The sequence below is a fragment of the Triturus cristatus genome, chromosome 12 (assembly GCF_964204655.1).
Source record: "Triturus cristatus chromosome 12, aTriCri1.1, whole genome shotgun sequence".
In the NCBI taxonomy this organism is placed as follows: domain Eukaryota; kingdom Metazoa; phylum Chordata; class Amphibia; order Caudata; family Salamandridae; genus Triturus; species Triturus cristatus.
Genome location: NC_140595.1, coordinates 172274418 through 172293038, shown reverse-complemented (window position 1 = coordinate 172293038; position 18621 = coordinate 172274418). Strand labels below are relative to the sequence as shown.

General features: G+C 46.0%; 1 protein-coding gene across 2 annotated transcripts in view; it reads right to left on the bottom strand.

Moving 5' to 3' along the window:
* Positions 1-18621, bottom strand: part of ANKRD34A (ankyrin repeat domain 34A) — a 535455-nt gene that overhangs the window by 10059 nt on the left and 506775 nt on the right. The gene's annotated exons all lie outside the window — the stretch shown is intronic.

The following is an 18621-nucleotide window of genomic DNA, read 5'->3' as shown; positions in this document are numbered from 1 at the left end:
TACTCTGTATATTTTCACTGTCATTAACGCAGTGACACACCAACAAGGTCAAAGGCATGTTGGCCTAATCAGAGTCACTAAAAGTAAATATACCTCACTCCCCTAGCCATGCACTGCTTGTAGCTTCACATATTACATTTCTCATAAAATGTTCAATATTGGCATTGATAGCATCCCTAATGGCATCTGAAATTACATAATTGATGCAAATGTTTTGAATTCAGCTCCTGGGTGGGCCAGGTCTCTGGGGCATTTTTTTAAAAAATGAGGGGGATTATGGGGCCACTCTCTTAAGCAGTGGCATAACAAGACCTCAGGGGCCCCCCCTGCAAAATGCATGGAGGGGCCGCCTTCCGGGCTTAATCCAGAGCTCTCAGGCCATGTACTGTGCTAAGGGGCCCTCTAGAGCTCGCCCTCCCCCCCTACTGCAGGGGCTGCGGTGGCCTTCGTTACGCCCCTGTGCATCTTTTGATCACTTATCTCTCAGATGTTTCAACACCCATATGCGCTTTACAGCGAACACATTTAGTACAGGAAACTTTCTTAAGGGCATATTATCAACGGCCAGCGATAATTATCGCTGGCCGTACATAGCGATAGAAATATTATCGCCGGCTATCGCTGAATATTATCGCCATGATAACGCTATATTTACAATGCATAGCATTATGGCGATAATATTTCAGCGATAGCAGTGTTTTCAATGGAACATCGCTGGTTTTCCAGTGATGTTCCATTGAAAACAGCGATAGCATTGCTGAACAAACTGTCCTATCAGCATAATCCATCTCCCATTAAAAGTATGCCTTAGTCAGAAATTTAACAGACGTTAAATTCCTGAGTTAAGGCTGAGGTAGCGCGATTTTTTTTTTATCGCTGCACCTCCTTGTTAATATAGCGAAGCTGCCTTCACGATATTAACGTGTTGTTTTCACAGCCATGCCTTCTTTGCATCTCATTAGCGATGCGAGGCTGTGAAAAAACGGGCTCTACATCAAGGAAACACGCGCTAGCGTGTCCTTGATGATATTGCGATATAATTATCGCCGCTTTTCGCCCAAAAACGGACGCTAAAGCAGCGATAATTATATTGCCAGCCCTTGCTAATATGCCCCCCGATCTTTAAACAATGACATTGCTGCGGGTGGAAGAGAATGCTGCTGGATTCGTGAATCGATCGGTCTGTTTACAAAATACATTGAAAAGGTGTCATTGTAGCTTATCAGAGTATATTCACGAGTCCTACCCTCAGTGCGTAGGATCTCATCCATCCATAAATAAAAAGGCAAGCAATCCAGCATGTCCCCGTCAAATGGCGGAAAGCCATAGGGTCATGCAAGCGAGTGTGCAGATCCATACACGTGTCGGGTATAGACACTATGAGGTATGTGGTCGGTACTGAGTGGTGCACAACACTAAGTCATAAATTGACTAATTTTGGCGCAACACAGCGCAGCATCACAACTTGATGCACTGCATCAAATAGCGAGAGCAGGAATGTGTCAAATTTACTAATCTATGGCACATTCCTGCTTTCTCTCTGCGCTGGCGCACACACTGCAACCTAGCGCAAATGCACCCTTACACCATGGGGGAAGCATGCCTGTGTTACAGGTAGTATGTTTTGGTGCAGGATAGGACATATTCAGCACAGAAACTATTTTCAGATGCATTTCCCCTTTTCTACTTGTGGTTCAGAATGCAGTACACCTTGAAAGAGGAAATAACGAGGAGGAATAAAGATATTTCTCCCTATTACACCTTTGTTTTGGTCAGGTACATTATTCCTCTTCCCAACGCAGAGTAATGCAAGGCATCCACTTGCGCTGCTTTGTGTTACTCTGGATTTACTAAGCTATGAAGAGCCATGCAGGCTGGTTTTGCATGGCTTAGTAAATCTCACTAAAGCCCCTGTGTTGCCTTGTGCCACTTTGCATGATATAATGGCAACTCAAGGGCTTCAAAAATATTGGCCCAAGTTTACAGACTTGGAGCCATATTTACTAACATTTTGCTTTGTGGTTGTGCCACTTTGGTGGCACAACCACTACGCAAAATCTTAGTAGATATTTACAGAGCCATGCAAAGGGCACTTTGCGCCACATTATGTGGCTTTGTAAAGAAATGTAATGCAACACAGTTGCTTACGATGCACTGCATTACATTTCATTCTGAGAGGCGTTCCACAAGTGTATCATGGGCATTACCGTGCATCCACCCACGGATTTCATGCCATGCCAGATTTACAAAGGTTTGTAAATCTGGGATTGCATCAAATAGCTACACCTCCCAGAGGATGGCGTAAGGAGGAGAAATATCTTATTTCTCCTTGTTACTTCCTCTTTCTATGTGTGCTGCATTCTGCATCGAACCACAGCCTGGCAGCATTAGCACTGTGCTATACCCTGACTGAAGAGTGCACGTTTACACAGAAAGATGACCTTGCCCTTTAGCTGAGGCTTGAACCCTCGTCTTGTGGTGGGGGGATGGGGGGGGGCTGTGACACCAAATGCATAAAAAGTTGCCTCAGACCTACAGCCCTGGGCAGAAAAATGTTCTGCTTATATTGTTCCTCCCCATAGCGCTGTGCCAGGCGTGCCCCAAAACTCCCAGAGGCAGGAGCATTCAGCCCTAGAGGGTGCAGCCAGGAGGCTAGAGAAACTGCCCCAATGGGCCCCAGACTCACCGCAAGAAATCATTGATGCTGCCACCTGACTCAAGAGCATGACAAGACATGGCACAATGAGGTCGGCACCTGAGGACAGCGTGTCCAGCGGGAGAACAAAGAGGACGGCACCTGGGTGGGGCAGGTGTAAGTAACTGGCCCCAGCCCCACAGGTGCCGGAAATGATGCGGGAGAGCACCGGAAGAGAGGGACTCCCACGGGGGTCCTTATGAGTGGAGCGAGGATGAGTGTGCCAGTGTGTGGCACTAAGGCGCTGCCCTTTTAAGAGGGCCCACTGCTTGTGCAGCGAGCAGCCACATTGGGGGTGGAAAATGCCTCAAGGGATGTTTTTTTTGCAGGAAGGTATGCCTTCCTGTACAAAAACAATCCTGCCCATTACTTGGGCACCCTTGTTACATGGTGCAAGGGTGCTCACATTGGCGATAGGATGCCTGAAGAGTGTCAGTGCCATGAGAGTGCAGAAGTGTGCTACATCTTTTTAGAAATGGCACATTTCTACTCTCTCCCTTTCACTTAATGCAGCACAACAAGTTGCCTTGCTGCACTGCGTTGTGTGAAAGATTAGTAAATATAGACCTTTGTGTGCATCCTCCACATACAATGGGATGGACCCACCAGATGCCTCGCGTCTGTGGCTCAGGGTGCGAAGAGCAATGTTGCCATTGCCACCCACGATCCCTTTCGAACCCTTTTTTTTTTTTTTAAATGTCACCAACTTGCACTTTGCAAAGCTGGTAAAGTTGAAAGTGGCAAAGTAACAAGTTGTTAACTTTTCAAGTTTATATGCCCCTTCAATACTGTATCTGATCTATGTGTGAGGGAACCTTCAATTGATGCCGCCCATACTGCTCTGTGTGTGAGGGAAGGTGGGCCAATGCTGTTCCTGGTCAGTGTGTTGGTGTGTGTGTGGAGGGGGGTTGCATGAAAAAACAACAGTTGATGGACAGAATGCAGAAGAATGTCATACAATCGCCCCAGTACAGAGATCTGGGCCTAAAGCCATCGTTTTTTTGCTCACCACGCCATTCCAGTTTGAGGGGGTTGCATGAAGCCACCTGTGATGCGGAGATTCTCTGTGAGGGAATGTTGCACTGGTGCTGCCTATGCTGTTCCTACTCAGTGTGTGTGTGGGGGGGAGAATTGCATGATGTCACCTGTGTGAGGGAAGATTGTGCTGGTGCTGCCCATGCTGTTCCTCTTCATGTGCAGTGCATGAAGGGAAGCTGCAGTGAGGGCGCCTGTGCTTTTCTGAGCATTGCCTTTGTAATCACATGTTTTGTGAGACCCACATTTTCTAAGAGACGCCAGTGCTCCCACCAGTCCAGATCCCATGGGTCTGAAAATCACTTCAAGATGGAAACTGCTTGCTCGTGAGTTACCGTATGGATAGATGTACTAAACAATTTCTTCTAAATCTTGGAAGATCACACCAGCATCTCAAAGGAGCTTAAGAGAGACCTGTCCAGAGGGACACTGAGGGAGTCACAAGACAGCCCCTTGTGCCAGGCGACCCAGCAATCCTCAAGTGGAATACTAGGCCTTAAAAATAAAACTGAAGTGACATTAACATTATGTAGCACAAAGAAGAAACACCTCTACAACAAAAAAATAGAATCTAACAAAAGGGCATTGTCCCAAAAGTCGTGTTAAAGGAAAACATCATCTCCAATTCGTAGCAGAGGCTCAATTGGCAGATGTGAAGAGAAAACTTTGAACTATGTAAAAAGAACGGAAAACATACAAACATCTAAGAAGTTTTTCAAGTAAAAATGGCTCCAAATTTTTAGAAGGAACGTGGCCCCAAGAGCAAGAGAACCTCACGTTCGATGCTCCCATTGATGCTCCCATAGGTACTCCCATTGGTACTCCCATTGGTACTCCCATTGGTACTCCCATTGGTACTCCCATTGGTACTCCCATTGCTTCAATCAGGACTGCTGAGGTGTCAAAACTCTCCCAGTCCACCTCTGACAGTCTGAGTAAATGCCACTGTCTCTCCTTCCTGGCAAAGTAACATAGACGCCCTTACTCTCCGGAACAGATGCCCCTGTGACTGAAATACCTCACAGGGATGAGCTCTCTAGTCAGGAGTGCCAATGTACGAAAACGAAAATCTCAGTATTTCAAAAGAAATCTCACCTTTTCAACAAAAAATTCACAACCCGCACCTCAACACTGTGTTTTTTCATGAAAAAGAACTTCCACTTGTGAACCCCCAGCAGCAAGATAGCCGCGCAAGATTCCTCACAGTCGAACTCTAAAGATTAACAAAATGTGCAGTAAAAGAATTTCAGCAATCTATTTGTGCACCTGTCCTGACACCATTGTATTGGTAAAACGTTATAATACTTACAGCGCGCTGAAGTTGCAGAAGTGATGCGCGAGGCACTGTGTAAAATCTACTCTTTGCACGTGTCACGCATTCGAACATAAGAGAAAGGCCTTGCCTGGGCAGTCTGTCTCCATGTCTCTGGCGGCGGGGTCCTGGGATGCCTCGCCTCACAAGTCACACGCACCAAGAAGACCGCGGAGATAACTGCGCTCCGCTCACCCAGCATTTAAATAATGAAGAGCCTCAGAGTCCCGGCCGGGGCCCGCGCGTGCGCAGTTGAACTTGCGCACCATTTAATTCAGTCCTATTTAATTTATTGATGAAGAGCCTCTGAGGCCCGGCCGGGGTCCGGGTGTGCGCAGCGCACCATTTACTTAATGAAGAGCCTCTGAAGGGCGTGCGCACCATTTAATTTATTACAAGGCCGGGCGTGCGCACCATCATGATGAAGGGGCTTGCCGCTTGCTGGCTTCGCTGATTGAGGGGGCCACTGGAGCGCGGAGGCCCCCCCGCAACACAGGGGTTGCGGGGGCCTGTGTTACGCCCCTACTCATAAGGCTTATTGAGGCCTGGGGACCGCTACCTCACCGGAGCTTTATCGATAAAAAGGGGTGCACATGGGACCCTCCATGAGTTCTATAAGCCCCTGAGACTACCACCACCTCCTCAGGGTTAAAGGAGGATTGATGGGAGTGCACAGACCTCCCTGAGCCCCGGGGACCACCACATACATGGAGCTAAATAACACCTGATATGGGGGCCTCGAGGACCCCCTGGGCCCCAGGGATCACCACCTCTCCGGGGCCAAATATTTTTTTTTAATGGGGTCAGGGGCCGCGTGGCCCCTTCTCCTGGGCTACATATGGTCCTGGGACCACCACCTCCCGGTGTCAGTCTGTGCAGATCAAAGCAGGGGGAGCAGGCTTTCCCCTTCCTGGAACCAATAATGGCCCCGGGGAACAGATGAAAGGATTGCTCCGATAGACATGGAGCTGCATGTCTAGCAGCTCCCTCTCTGTGAGAGCAATGCCGGCTCCCGCAGGAGGCGGGGAGGGGTCCAGGGGGGAAAAGATGTGAAAGGGGCAAGATAGAGGTCAAAAACATGCAGATTGAGGCAGAATAAAGGTCAGAAAAGTACAATAAAGGTCGGCAGGGAGCAGAAAGAGGCAAGAGAAAGTTCAGAAGGAAGCAAACAGATGGAGAATAAAGATCAGAAACTAGCAGAAAGAGGCAAATAAAGGTGAGAAATTAGCAGAAAGCAGCAGAGTAAAGGTCAACAGTGAGCAGAAAGAGGCTTTATAAAGGTGAGACTCGAGCATGGAGAGGCAGAATAAAGGCTAGAAAGGAGCAGAAAGAGGCAGAATAGAGGTAAGAGACCAGCAGAAAGAGGCAAAATAAAGATCAGAAACCAGCAGAAAGAGGTAAGATAAAGGTCAGAAACGTGCAGAAAGAGGCAAAATAAATGTCAGAAATTAGCAGAAAGAGGAAAAATAAAGGTCAGCAACGAGCAGAAAAAAGGCAGAAAATTAGGGGTGGGAGGTAAACTCTCCTCTGCCAGCGTGTCACCCTAGACTTCATCCCCCAACCAGTAGTGTTCCAGAGTTGCTAAGAAAGGGGGGCGGGTCCTCTGATGAGGTCCCAGCAATTCCACTGTGGGGGACTTACTGGTGGTAACAATAGGAGTTCTTGGCCCACAACGACCGTCAGCAGCCAAGGGGACTTCTTCCCCCAACCAGTAGTGGGGTAGGAGGCCCCTTTGCAGAGTGATTGAGAAAGGGTGTGGAGCCTTCGACGAGGTCTCAGCAATTTCACTGTGGGGAACTTACTTGCAGCAACAAAAGGGGTTCTTGGCCCCAGACAGCCCTCAGCAGCCCAGGGCAGTTCAACCCCCAACTAGTAATGCACCAGCAGGCCCATTTGCAGAATGGTTGATAAAGGGGGCGGGAACTCTGACGAGGTCTCAGCAATCCCACTTTGTGGGAATAACTGGTAGCAACAATAGGAGTTCTTGGCCCACAATGACCCTCAGCAGCCAAGGGGACTTCATCCCCCAACCAGTAGTATGCCAGGAGGCAAGTTTGCAGAGTGGTTGAGAAAGGGGACGGAGCCTCCGATGAGGTATTGCTGGAGCAGAGTTTTCAGTTTGAAAATTCTGGGGCTTTTGAAGCTCTGGCATGTCTATTCGTTGTATTAATTTATTAATAATTAATAATTAATTATTTGTCTTGTGCAAGTGCGTTTATATTAATCAATCCGTTTGTTTTAACAAGAAAGAGTTACACGTGAGTGTGCTTAAATGTGCTGACTGATAATAACGTGCGTGTTAAAAGAGTTAAATGTGTTTTCATGTTTAAACGTTGCTATGTGCTGTTTATTTTTGAGCACAAAACGCTTTTGAATTAATGCTTTTCCATGTTGCAAGTGCTAGATAAATGCATACACATAAGGGTATTAGTGGGGTTAACACTGTTTAATCACTATGCTGTAGTAACGTTGTTTTTGTCTCTTTTAATTAAGATGGTCTATTAAGGCCTATGTTGGCCTGAGAAAGAAGGCTGAATAGTGAGCCTGGCTGTGATTATAATTTGAAAACTGAGACAAGGGAGACCCCTGCTGGAAATGGTCCTGAAGCTAACTGACCATGGTCCTTGTCGAAAAACTTTCCATGAGGACGGCAGCAGTTTTTGGGAGATCTCCAAGAGAAGTGAAAGTGTCCTTGGCAGCCTTGGGAAACAAAGGAGCCTTAGAAAGAAGCTCTGAACTGTGGCTCGATGGCCGAGGAGAAGCAGGATAATTGTGATACATGTTTTGTTTTCTTGGTTCCTGTTCCGTAGTTTTCGCTATGTGTATTTTTCCTGAGCGGAGATTCTCAAATGTAGCAATGTTACATCCTTTCCTTCTCGCTCTGCTCAGCAAGTCCGGCGGACATTATGGTTTTTTTCTATGTTCCCAATGTATCTTTCTATTGTTTAGAGTATTATAAGATGTTAGCCTAGAGAGGGTCTTTTGCCACTTGCCATTTTGCCTTTGCCGCGTATCGAACCTGCGTTGCTGAGGATTGATGCTGAAGGGACTTCGTCTTGAGAGACATTTACCGAGAGACTTGTCCTGACCCGTTCTGACATTTAGCTAGAATAGGTAACTATGAGAAATGATTTACTCTGATTGATTTTCTTGACTAATTTTAGATAAAGCAATATAATTTTAAACATGGTGTTGGATATTCTTTCTTGTCAATTATTGAGTTTGCATTATTGATTATTGTTGTATATATTGTATAGACTATGCTTAGGGACAGTCACAAAAACCAGGTCTTATCGACCTCGATATAGATGCAGGGTGTTTAGGAGTGTTTTCCTTCCACAGGTTTATTGCTGGTAGAGTATTTGAGCGTATGTTAGTGAAATGGGCCCTAGCGTATGATGTATGCATGTGCGTGTAACTGTGAGATTACTCTATCCGTGGTAGTGGGAATATTGTACACACCCTGATCTCTATCAATTTCCTGGTTGCAGAGAGAGGATGGTTTTTGAAGATTGTCTTGATTAGATAAGATTGTTTTTATTGATTATTGATTATTGGTTCATGTTGGTATATGTACTAATACTATATGTTGGAGTCGTAATGTTGAGTTATATGTAGTGCTTCTGGAACTTGGAAGCTGTAGCAGTTCTGTAGTAGGGCAGAGGGAAGTAAATGCTGCTCTCGGGAAAGACGGAATTGTAAGGAATAACGTGTGACAATTGAAGTTGCGCGTCACATTGTCTGGGTTCGGAATTAGTGACATCGTCGTATGTTACTATTAGATATTTCTGGTATATAAGGAGTGTGTATGATAGTGAAGGTTATCTGTGAAACTCAGGTCTTAAGTCCCAGGGATCTGTAAGGATTTCCGTTAAAGCTTATCGCGGGAGGAGTAATAGGTATTCTCTGAGCTTATTTGAAGAACTGGGCAAAGAAAGCTTGCTTAGTTAATGTGTGTTATAATTCTGTAGTGGAGCAGATTGTCTGTTCTTGGGAAGCAGGATTCTGTGCGTATGTACTATATTTCCTTTGTATGAATGTGCGTGAATGTTTGTACATTTAGTTGATTGTAAGACTCTTTGGACAAGTCCTAGAGGAAACAGTTAATGAATGTATGTTAGTAGGGCAGAGTAGAAGAAGTGCTACTGTGTCAATGAAAGGTTTCTTATGAAATAGACTCTCTTTTACTATTCTGTGGTTAGCGAAGCAGACAATGGAGATGTTTTTATGTTGTAACTAATAGATTTTGTAGAAATTTTGACACGAAGTCTACTGAAAAGATTTTGTAAAGGAGGGGTAGACGAGTGACAGAAGACAGAGACAAACTGCAGCGACTGTTGACGTCAGAAAGACCGCGCTCTGATTGGGTGGTAGATCAGAATAGTGCTTGCGCTAGGATTGGTGCGTTAGTGTGAGCCGCGCAAGGATTGGAAGAGCTATTTAGTGACGTAGACGTTCCAGGATTGGTGCGTTAGTGTGAGTCGCGCTGCAATTGGTTGAAAATTCGTATTGTATATTTATAATACGGAAAGAGTAGAGAGTTCTTTGTAAACGTTAAAATGTATTATCAAGAAGAGAAGAAGAAGAAAACATTTTTTGGTAGAGTTAAAAAGTGGTTTAGCAAGGATAAAGATGTTAAAACAGAGGGCGAGTTGTTACCTCCACCGAAAACACCTGCATCCTTCATGGCTGCGAGACATGGGTTTCATACCTGTATATGGTTGGAGAATTGGGTTAGGTATACTAAAGAAGATGGTGTTCTAGCATTTCCAGAACATGGTTCATTTAATCTGGCCGTGTTGAGAAATCTACGGGAAAAGATGTTATGTCTTGACCCGAAGCCGAGACCTACACAGTTCGAGGCTTTAGTGGAATGGGAAGAAGAAGTACATGAGAGAGAGAAACAAAGATCTGGGGGTACTATAGGTACATGTTTGGGAGGAGACATGATCGTGAAACTCATCATGATCGAATGAAAAGGTGGCGAGATGCTAGTATGTCAGAGGGATTATTTCCGATGAGAACAGTTGAAGGAGGAGCGGAAAGGGTTCCTGAGTCAGAAATAAGAAAATATGGAATTAATGAGTATGAGGATGAGGTCTTAAATGACATGATTTACAAAAGACCACCTCCATATAGACCAGAACCGGACAAAAGTACACCAGTTGTTTCTCCGATAAGAGATACAGTTTGTGTTAGTGAGACAGAAAATGAGACACCTGAAGTGAGAAGTGATCATTACCTTGATAAGAATGCCAGACAATTAGCCAGAACTACAACAGAGTTGACTGAGAAGATTAGGGAGTTAACGAAAAATCTAGAAGCTGTTACGGTGCCTGTAACAATAGGTCCAGTTATGCCTGTGTTTGACAAACAGAGAGCAGGTGAGAATGGACTGGTGATTCCATATGTTGGGAATAATCTGACAAATTTAGTTGGTCCTTCAGGAGATTCAGGTAAAAGAGCAGAAAGAAATGACCTGAGACAATCAAGACATGACACATGTAGTGAAATATTGGATGCTAGTGAAGCTAGTTGTTCAGGGATGCCAATTTTAGAACCGCAAAAGAGAGTGGTTCCAGTGAGAAAAACTGCTGAAATAACAGTTGATGATTTGAATGATTGGATGAAGGTTCTACAGAAAAAAGATAAAGATTCACAAGTAATTGATGTAGCTAAGTTACGTGTAGAACTAGAAGAGCTTGTTACAGGAACAGTTCCAACAGAGATTCTGAAGAGTCATCATGATGGTGAACTAATGTTTATGTGTAAGAGTGTTACCTGGAGAGCAAGAAATACACATGACAGGCTAAGAGCAATAGCAAATGAACAGGGAGTTGACATTGATAAAGTGAAAGCTTTACAAAGAACTTACAGGATGGATTTTACAGAGAAGGACATTGAACATTTGAATGCTACTGGTAGAACAGGACAGATTAAGGAAATGGTAGCATTATTGCGAAGATGGGGTGATGTTGAAAAGTGGAAGGATAGATGGTACAAGAAAAGAGATGAGACTGAAGATAGAACAACTTATTCAGCATTTCCAGTGAGAGAAAAGGAGAAACCAGTGGATAATTATCCCATGAGAGAAATACCTGGAGGAGGATATGTACATGTTCCATGGACTAGACAGGATATTTTATCATTTACGAATGATTTCCCTCGATTGAGAGAAAAGCCCGTCGAGTGGTATAGGCAGGTAGATAGGTTTGTGAAATTGTCAAAAGTGCTGTGGGTTGACCTGAATAGTCTGTTTGATATAATTGTTCCAGCAGACTTGTGGACTGAATGTAAAATAGTTGTGAGTTGGCCTACTGAGGAATATCCAAGAGACCCAAGAACAGGGGCACCAGATCCAGAGGTAATGAGGAAGTATGATCAGGTGATGGTATACCTGAAGAGTAAAGTACCTGCAAAAGAGACAGACTGGGTAAAGATAGATCGAACACAACAGGAAGCGAAAGAATCAGTTCATGCTTTTTACGAGAGGCTGATACTGGCATTTAAACAATTCAGTGGAGATGAACACCTGGGTGACAAAGATTTGAGTCACTTTGTATACAGATTTGTATATGGCCTTAGACCTGAAATTGGTGAGAGAATTCGTGAGCACACAGTGGATTGGCAGAGTAAGAAAGTAGATGAGATCCTGAGACATGCAAAATACTTCAGTGATGAAATTGAAGCAAAACAAAGAAAGCTGAAAGAGAAAGCAATGTGGGCACAAGTGAAAGTTGCAGAGAGACAGGAAGCACAGTTAGTGGAACAGGCGAATAATCCAGGAAATAATGCAGGAAATAGACCAAGATATGCAGGAAAAGGAAAAGGAAGTCTTGAGGAAGCGAAGAAAAAGTTCCCTTGTCACAACTGTGGCCAATTGGGGCATTGGAGATCGGAGTGTCCTAATCCACCATTAGTGAGTAATGAGAGTAAACCTTTAAATCAACAGGTGCAGAACCAGAACGAAGGAAATAATCAACAACAGCAACAACAGAAAGTTGTGAGACAGCAGAGTCAAGAGCCAAAACCGCCCTTGCCGCAGAATAGAGGGTTACAAAAGTATAATCAGGATTCAGGATTCTACAATGATGAGCAGGTAAACAAACCAAGACGTTCTAACAAAGTACAGCAGTACTTGTTAAAGAGTGAAGGGAGTGAGTCTGAGGGTGATTATTGACGGTGCCGAGGAGAGGAAGAAGAGTGCATACTTGGTGCAACTCTAGAAATAGACCAGGCAGGACCATTTGTGGATGGGAAAATAAATGAGGAGAGTGTTACTTTTTTGGTAGACACAGGTGCGACAAGATCAACTGTCAGGTCAACAGATGTTAGAAATCTTCCTCTCTCGGATGAAGCAATCCAAGTAGTTGGTGTAGCCAATACACAAATCAAAACACGTCTTACTGAACCGGTAAGAGTACAGATAGGGAAATTTTCAGACATGCACAGATTCATTGTCTGTGACACGAGTCCAGTGAACCTACTGGGTAGGGACTTGTTGTGCAAGATGAACTGCACAATTTTTTGTACACCGGATGGAATAGCCTTTGAGACACCAGATGAAGATGCTTTGTACCGAGTGACTCTAGAAAATAGAGAGAGTGAGTTAATTGGTGCATTTGCTGTGTTTAATCCGGAGGATTTGCCTCAAGAGCTGAGAGACACAGTGAAAAGGACAGTTTGGGATTTTACTGGAGAGGATATGGGATTGATGAATAATGTAGATCCAGTGAAAATTGCAGTAAAGGAGGGAATCACATATCCTAACATTCCTCAATACAAAATGACACCAGAAATAATTGAAGGGATAACTCCTATAATTGAGAAAATGATTCAGCAAGGAGTCCTGAGAGAACTACTGAGTAGTCCGTGTAATTCACCGATAATGGGACTAAAAAAGCCCAATGGGAAATTTAGGATCGTACAGGATTTGAGAAAAGTTAATCAAATTGTGGTGGCATGTTGTCCTATTGTGCCAAATCCATCAGTGATACTGTATCAAATTCCACATGATGCTGAGTGGTATACAGTGATTGATTTGTGTCATGCGTTCTTTTCAATTCCATTGCATCATGATAGCCAGCCAATTTTTGCATTTAGGTTTGGCCAGCGTATCTTAGCATGGTGTCGAATCCCACAGGGGTATACGGAGAGTCCTTCGATATTCAATCAGTTATTGAAGAAATCGTTGGAAAGTTTGATCATGCCCGAAAATTCAGTGCTAGTGCAGTATATTGATGACCTACTGGTGGCATCAAAAACACGTGAAGCTTGTGAAGTAGATACCATAGCTTTACTGAATCATCTGGCGGATGGAGGGTTAAAGGTATCTCCAGCCAAATTACAGTTTTGCAAGAAAGAGGTGCATTATCTTGGACACAATATTGAAAAAGGTCTGAGAAAAGTGACTACTGACAGGATCAGAATAATCAGAGAAATGAAAGCTCCAAAGACCCAGAGAGAAGTGAGAATGTTCCTGGGTATGGTGGGTTATTGTCGTCAGTGGATAATTAATTTTTCCCTGATAGCAAAGCCACTGATTAAACTGACAAAAAGTGAGATGACGGATCCATTGGATCTAGATGCAGAACAAATGGCAGCATTTGAAGAGCTCAAAAGTAAAATGTGTGAGGCTCCAGCTTTGGGTATGCCTGACTATGAGAGAATTTGAGCTGTACTGTAGTGAGAGAAATGGATGTGCACTTTCAGTTTTAATTCAGAAGCATGGATTACTGAGAAGGCCTATTGCGTACTTCTCATCGACACTTGACCCTGTAGCTGTGGGTTTACCAGGTTGTCTGAAATCTGTGGCTGCAACATGCAGGAGTCTGGAACAGAGTGAGGGAATCATAATGGGATATCCTGTAAGGGTATTCGTACCTCACAATGTGGCAATTCTTTTGACAAGAAGCAGAACTCAGTACATGTCACATAGTCGTTTGACCAAATATGAAAAAGTGATTCTGGGAGCATCAAATGTGACTCTCGAGAGATGTGTGAATGTGAATCCAGCAACGCTTTTGCCAGACATTGAAAATGTGGGTGTGAAAATGGAAGATGATCATGATTGTTTGGATGTGCTTGAGTACTGTACAAAACCAAGACCAGACATAAGAGATCTACCCTTGAATGAGAGTGATCATGTGTTGTTTGTGGATGGATCATGTCTGAGAAATGATGATGGTGTGCTATGTGCAGCATATGCGGTATGCAAAGTTTCAGAGGTCATGGAAGCATCACCATTGAAAGGAGTGAAGTCTGCGCAAGTTGCTGAATTGATAGCATTGACAAAAGCTTGCGAAATTGGGAAAGATTTGAGGACGACTGTGTTGACTGATAGTCAGTATGGATTTGGAGTGGTGCATGATTTTGGCCAACTTTGGCTACAAAGAGGTTTCTTGACATCGAGTGGAACTCCAATAAAGAATGCTGAAATGATTGGTAAATTGCTTGAGGCGATACAGCTGCCTAAGGAGTTAGCAGTTGTAAAATGTGCTGCCCATGGTCCAGGGGAGGATTTTATAACGGTTTGTGAGAAGTTGGCCTGGTATATGATGCTCACTAGTTAAAGTGATCACCTTGTACCATGCCAAGCAACCCTTATGGTGTGGTTGTAAGTCAACCTTTTCGGACTAGCTGCCCTAGTGGTAGCGTAGGCTAAGCAGTCTTTGAGGCTAAACTCGTGAAACGTGTTAAGCCAGCTGTTTTACCAAATGCAACCCCCTTTTATACCAATGAAAGGACACCACACAGATATATATTCAAAATATATATGTATTTATTTCTCAAAGTAACCCCTAGTCTCTTTATGAGCACAGGAGCACAAATCGTCAAACAAGATTATCACAGAATACACAGAAGTTGCACGTTATATGGATAGGCCCTGGTGGCCACTCAAACCATATACTAAAATAGTGGTATAAGTACCACGAACAGAAAAGGGAAAAGGCCTAGGGCCTCTAGAATCGCTGGGCCTACAAGGAGCTAACGTCAGTTAGTGACCAGGAGGTCCACGGGTGGCGTGTGCAGAGCAAATAGTCACACGCGTGCTCCCATAGGTTTCAATGGGTGCGTAAAAAGTACAAAGTTACTGCAAAGGAGATCTTCCGGGTTGACTAGGAACTTAAGATTTGGAACACAGGCACTAGAGATGTATTACTACACATGGGCACCGGAGTACCAGCTTTACCTCACCCACAGGAAGCGGGTGCATAGGCCTCAAAGTGCGTCGGTTTTCTTCTATCTGTTCCGTGGAGCTTGAAGACAAAGATGCTGCAGGCGGTCGGTCCGGGAGAGATGCAGTGGATCCAAGAGTGGATCGGAGATATTGAAGACCTGTAAGCAGAGGGGACAGTGTTCACAGTCACTAGCCAGTGACCAGCGTGGCACCAGGTGGGTACCAGGCGATGTCGGGTGCAAACCGGTGATGAGGGGTAGCTTGTCTCCGCAGCCACGTGGTCCCTGAAGGTCGACGACGTCCAGGAGTCGGCTCACGAGCTGTCCCACGCAGGCTCTCGCTGTCGGCGGTGTCGGCGACTTGATCGAAGCAAACAAGCCTTGGCAAAAGCAATTGCAGGAGGATTCGGAAATCAGCTGTTGGTTCTGACCAGCAAGGTCAGAGGGATTGCTCCTTTGGAGGGGAGCAAGGGCCAGTCTGGAGCAACCAGACCAGCGGTGTTTGTCGTAGATTTCGTCGCCAAGATGGCCACTAGCCAGCGGGCCAGCAACCGGTTAGGCGCGTCGAGTGGCAAAATGCAGAAGGGCCCCACGCAGATCGTGGAGATGCTGGAGGGCTCACCTTTGGTGCAGATGCTGCTCGAGGGTTGGGCTTCTCAGGACCCAAAGCACAACTTGGAGGGAGCCTCGGTTGTTGCACTTGTCAGCTTGTCGTAGTCGTTCCAAGATGGCTGGCTCCACGTGTCTCGGTGCCTCCACGGGTCTCCTCTTTTCAGGGACTGTGGATCGGGCGGTGAGAGGTCTGGAGGTCCAGGTCTTGTCAGTCTCTGGGCTCGGGCTCCGTGATTCGCTGGATGGTGCTTGCGTTAGCAAGGTGGTCACTCCCTGACCACAGGGGAGATTGGCTTCAGTCCTCTGTGCAGCAGAGCGTCGAAGTTCCCGTCTTCTTCTTAGTTTTAAGTTGATTCCAGGATGTCTGAAGTCTTAGGACACAGCTCCTACCTTTAAGCGGATTCTAGGGGCCGGACTACCTGCTAGGTCCCTCCCTATGGGTGGGACCAGGAAGGGGGGTGGTTACACCCCCAATCCTTTGTCCAGCTCGCCCCAGGCCCGGGACTGGTGTGCCCCAGGACCGGTTTGAACTGGCATATGCACCGAGGCTCCTTGTGAGCCACAGGCATGTCTGGTTTCTTTCAAGCCCTACCTGACCAATACACAAAATCCTGTCTGGGGTGGTGCACGCACCTCCCCTGGCAGGAAACCCTTTGTCCACACCTCCCAAGCTGGAAGGACTCCCAGCAGCAGGAGGGCAGACTTGTGTCTGTGGTGGCAGCATCCATTTTGTGGAACTGAGGCTATGTCTGATTTTACCCGGGTTTCAGGTACTGTACATGTCGTGTCCCTCTAGAAGGGTGGAATGCTAACCCCGTCGCCAGAACTGGCGAGGGGTTAGTATTCCAATTCGTATGACACCTTACTCGACATGTTTTGATAAAGCCAAACCAAAGATAGCATTTAACCGCGAGGTTCATAATGCACTTTAGAGTATATGGTATGACGATATCTGGAAACAGTAGAAGGAAGTTGTTCCGACCACTGCAGACAGGCTCAGCTCATGCCAGAGCACCATCTCACATGGAACCAAGCACTCTGCCTTCAGGATTGTTAAGGCCTGCCATAGGAGTGACTTATAGGTTACCAGGTGTCCCATTTAAGTTTAGGTATAGGTATACTACACCTAAGTAAGAGGTGATTACACCAACTTACCCCAGCTGAGTGATCAGCCAGTTGTGTCAGATTGTTAGGCCAAGCCTGGGGTGGCATAATACATGCTTCAGCCCCTGGCAGGCCTTGGATACACCAATGCCCTGGGTACCTAGTGTACACTGGTACAGGGGCTGACAGGGTGATCCAACCAATTGGGTATGTACCTAGGGTACATGGAGTCCATTTTACAGAGAGAGCAGATAGCCTGAGAGCCTGAATGGCAGGATCTCAGGCCAACTAAGTCGAAAAACCAGCTAGACACTAGGCAAAAATTTGGGGGTAACCATAGTCAGATATCCACCTTCCTACACAACCCCCCCCCCCAAACGAAGGGAGATAAGGCTGACCTTGACCAGGTAAGCCTATATTGCCCAAGTGGCCATATAAGGAGGAACCAGCACTGGCATGGTTACCCCCTGTCTCATGGTCCACTAAGCAATCCCTCACCCTAAGGGTATCAGAGGGTCTCCACCATAGGGAATCTCTACCTGTGGTGTGTCTTGGCAAAGTAAAAGGCTGGTGTTGAGATGGAGTACTGAAGTGAGTGTCCTCAAAGTGAGGCCTCAGCTTCCTCCAATCATCCTCCACCATGGATGCCTTTCTTCCTTTAACTGAGTTGCACTGTGCTCTCAGGGTCAGCCTCTGGCTACCTAAAGCTGGAGGCTGGGTCCCTTTTGTGGGCTTACTGGAGGGACAGGTCAGGTTTGGGGCCCTAAGGTCCCATGTTTGCCTGTGCCCAACAGAATCCCCCTGGGGGAGGTCCCTAACTACCTGTAAAGGAGATCCCTCAGGAATGTTTTTACCCATCACCTGACTAGGGCTACTAGCCAGGCAATCCTCATTCTTTTGATGGGGGGGTTCTTGTGGACAGGGGCCCTCTGGGGGTCCACTGGCCTCCCTGACCTCTGCAGCCCTGGGCTGACTGAGGCAGGGTAGAGAGAGGCAGGCTACCTGCACCAGACTGGATCCCACCTTGGAAGGGGCCACTGACATCAGAGGCTCTGCCAGGCCAGGCCTGGCTACCTCTGGGGCAGTTCCTTCACAAGGGGTGAGGTCAGATCCCTGAGGAGGCTGACCTTTTCCTAATGTCTGGGGAGAGGGAGACTTTTCTTCCTCCCCACTACTCTCAGTTTGTGTGGAGTGATCCATTGTTTCAGGCTTCACTACACCTATGTCAGTCTGAGTATAGGCTGAGACCATTACAGCCTTGCCAACCTTTTCAGGGGGGCACTCAGTTTGTGTTTGAGCTGTGACTGTCACAGCTCTGCCAGTCCCTACAGGGAAGTCTGTCTGTGCCTGGGCTGTGGCTACCACTGCCCTTCCAACCTTTTCAGGGAGGAAATCTATTTGGACAGGGGTTGTGAATGGCACAACCCCCCTACCCTTTTGTGAAAGGCCTACCATTTTAGAATGGGTGTCTTGTTCAACTCCAGCCCAAGCTGAGAGTTCTAAGTCATTCCCCAGTAAGCAGTCTACAGGCAAGGTTGGGGACACTGCTACCCTTTTAGGGCCAGTGACCCCTCCCCAGCTGAGACATACCTCTGCCATGGGATGACTGTTCTGTTTGCCATCAATGTTAGTCACCTGGTAGGAGAAACCGGGCAAAAGCTGCTCAGAGGGAACTAGCCAATGG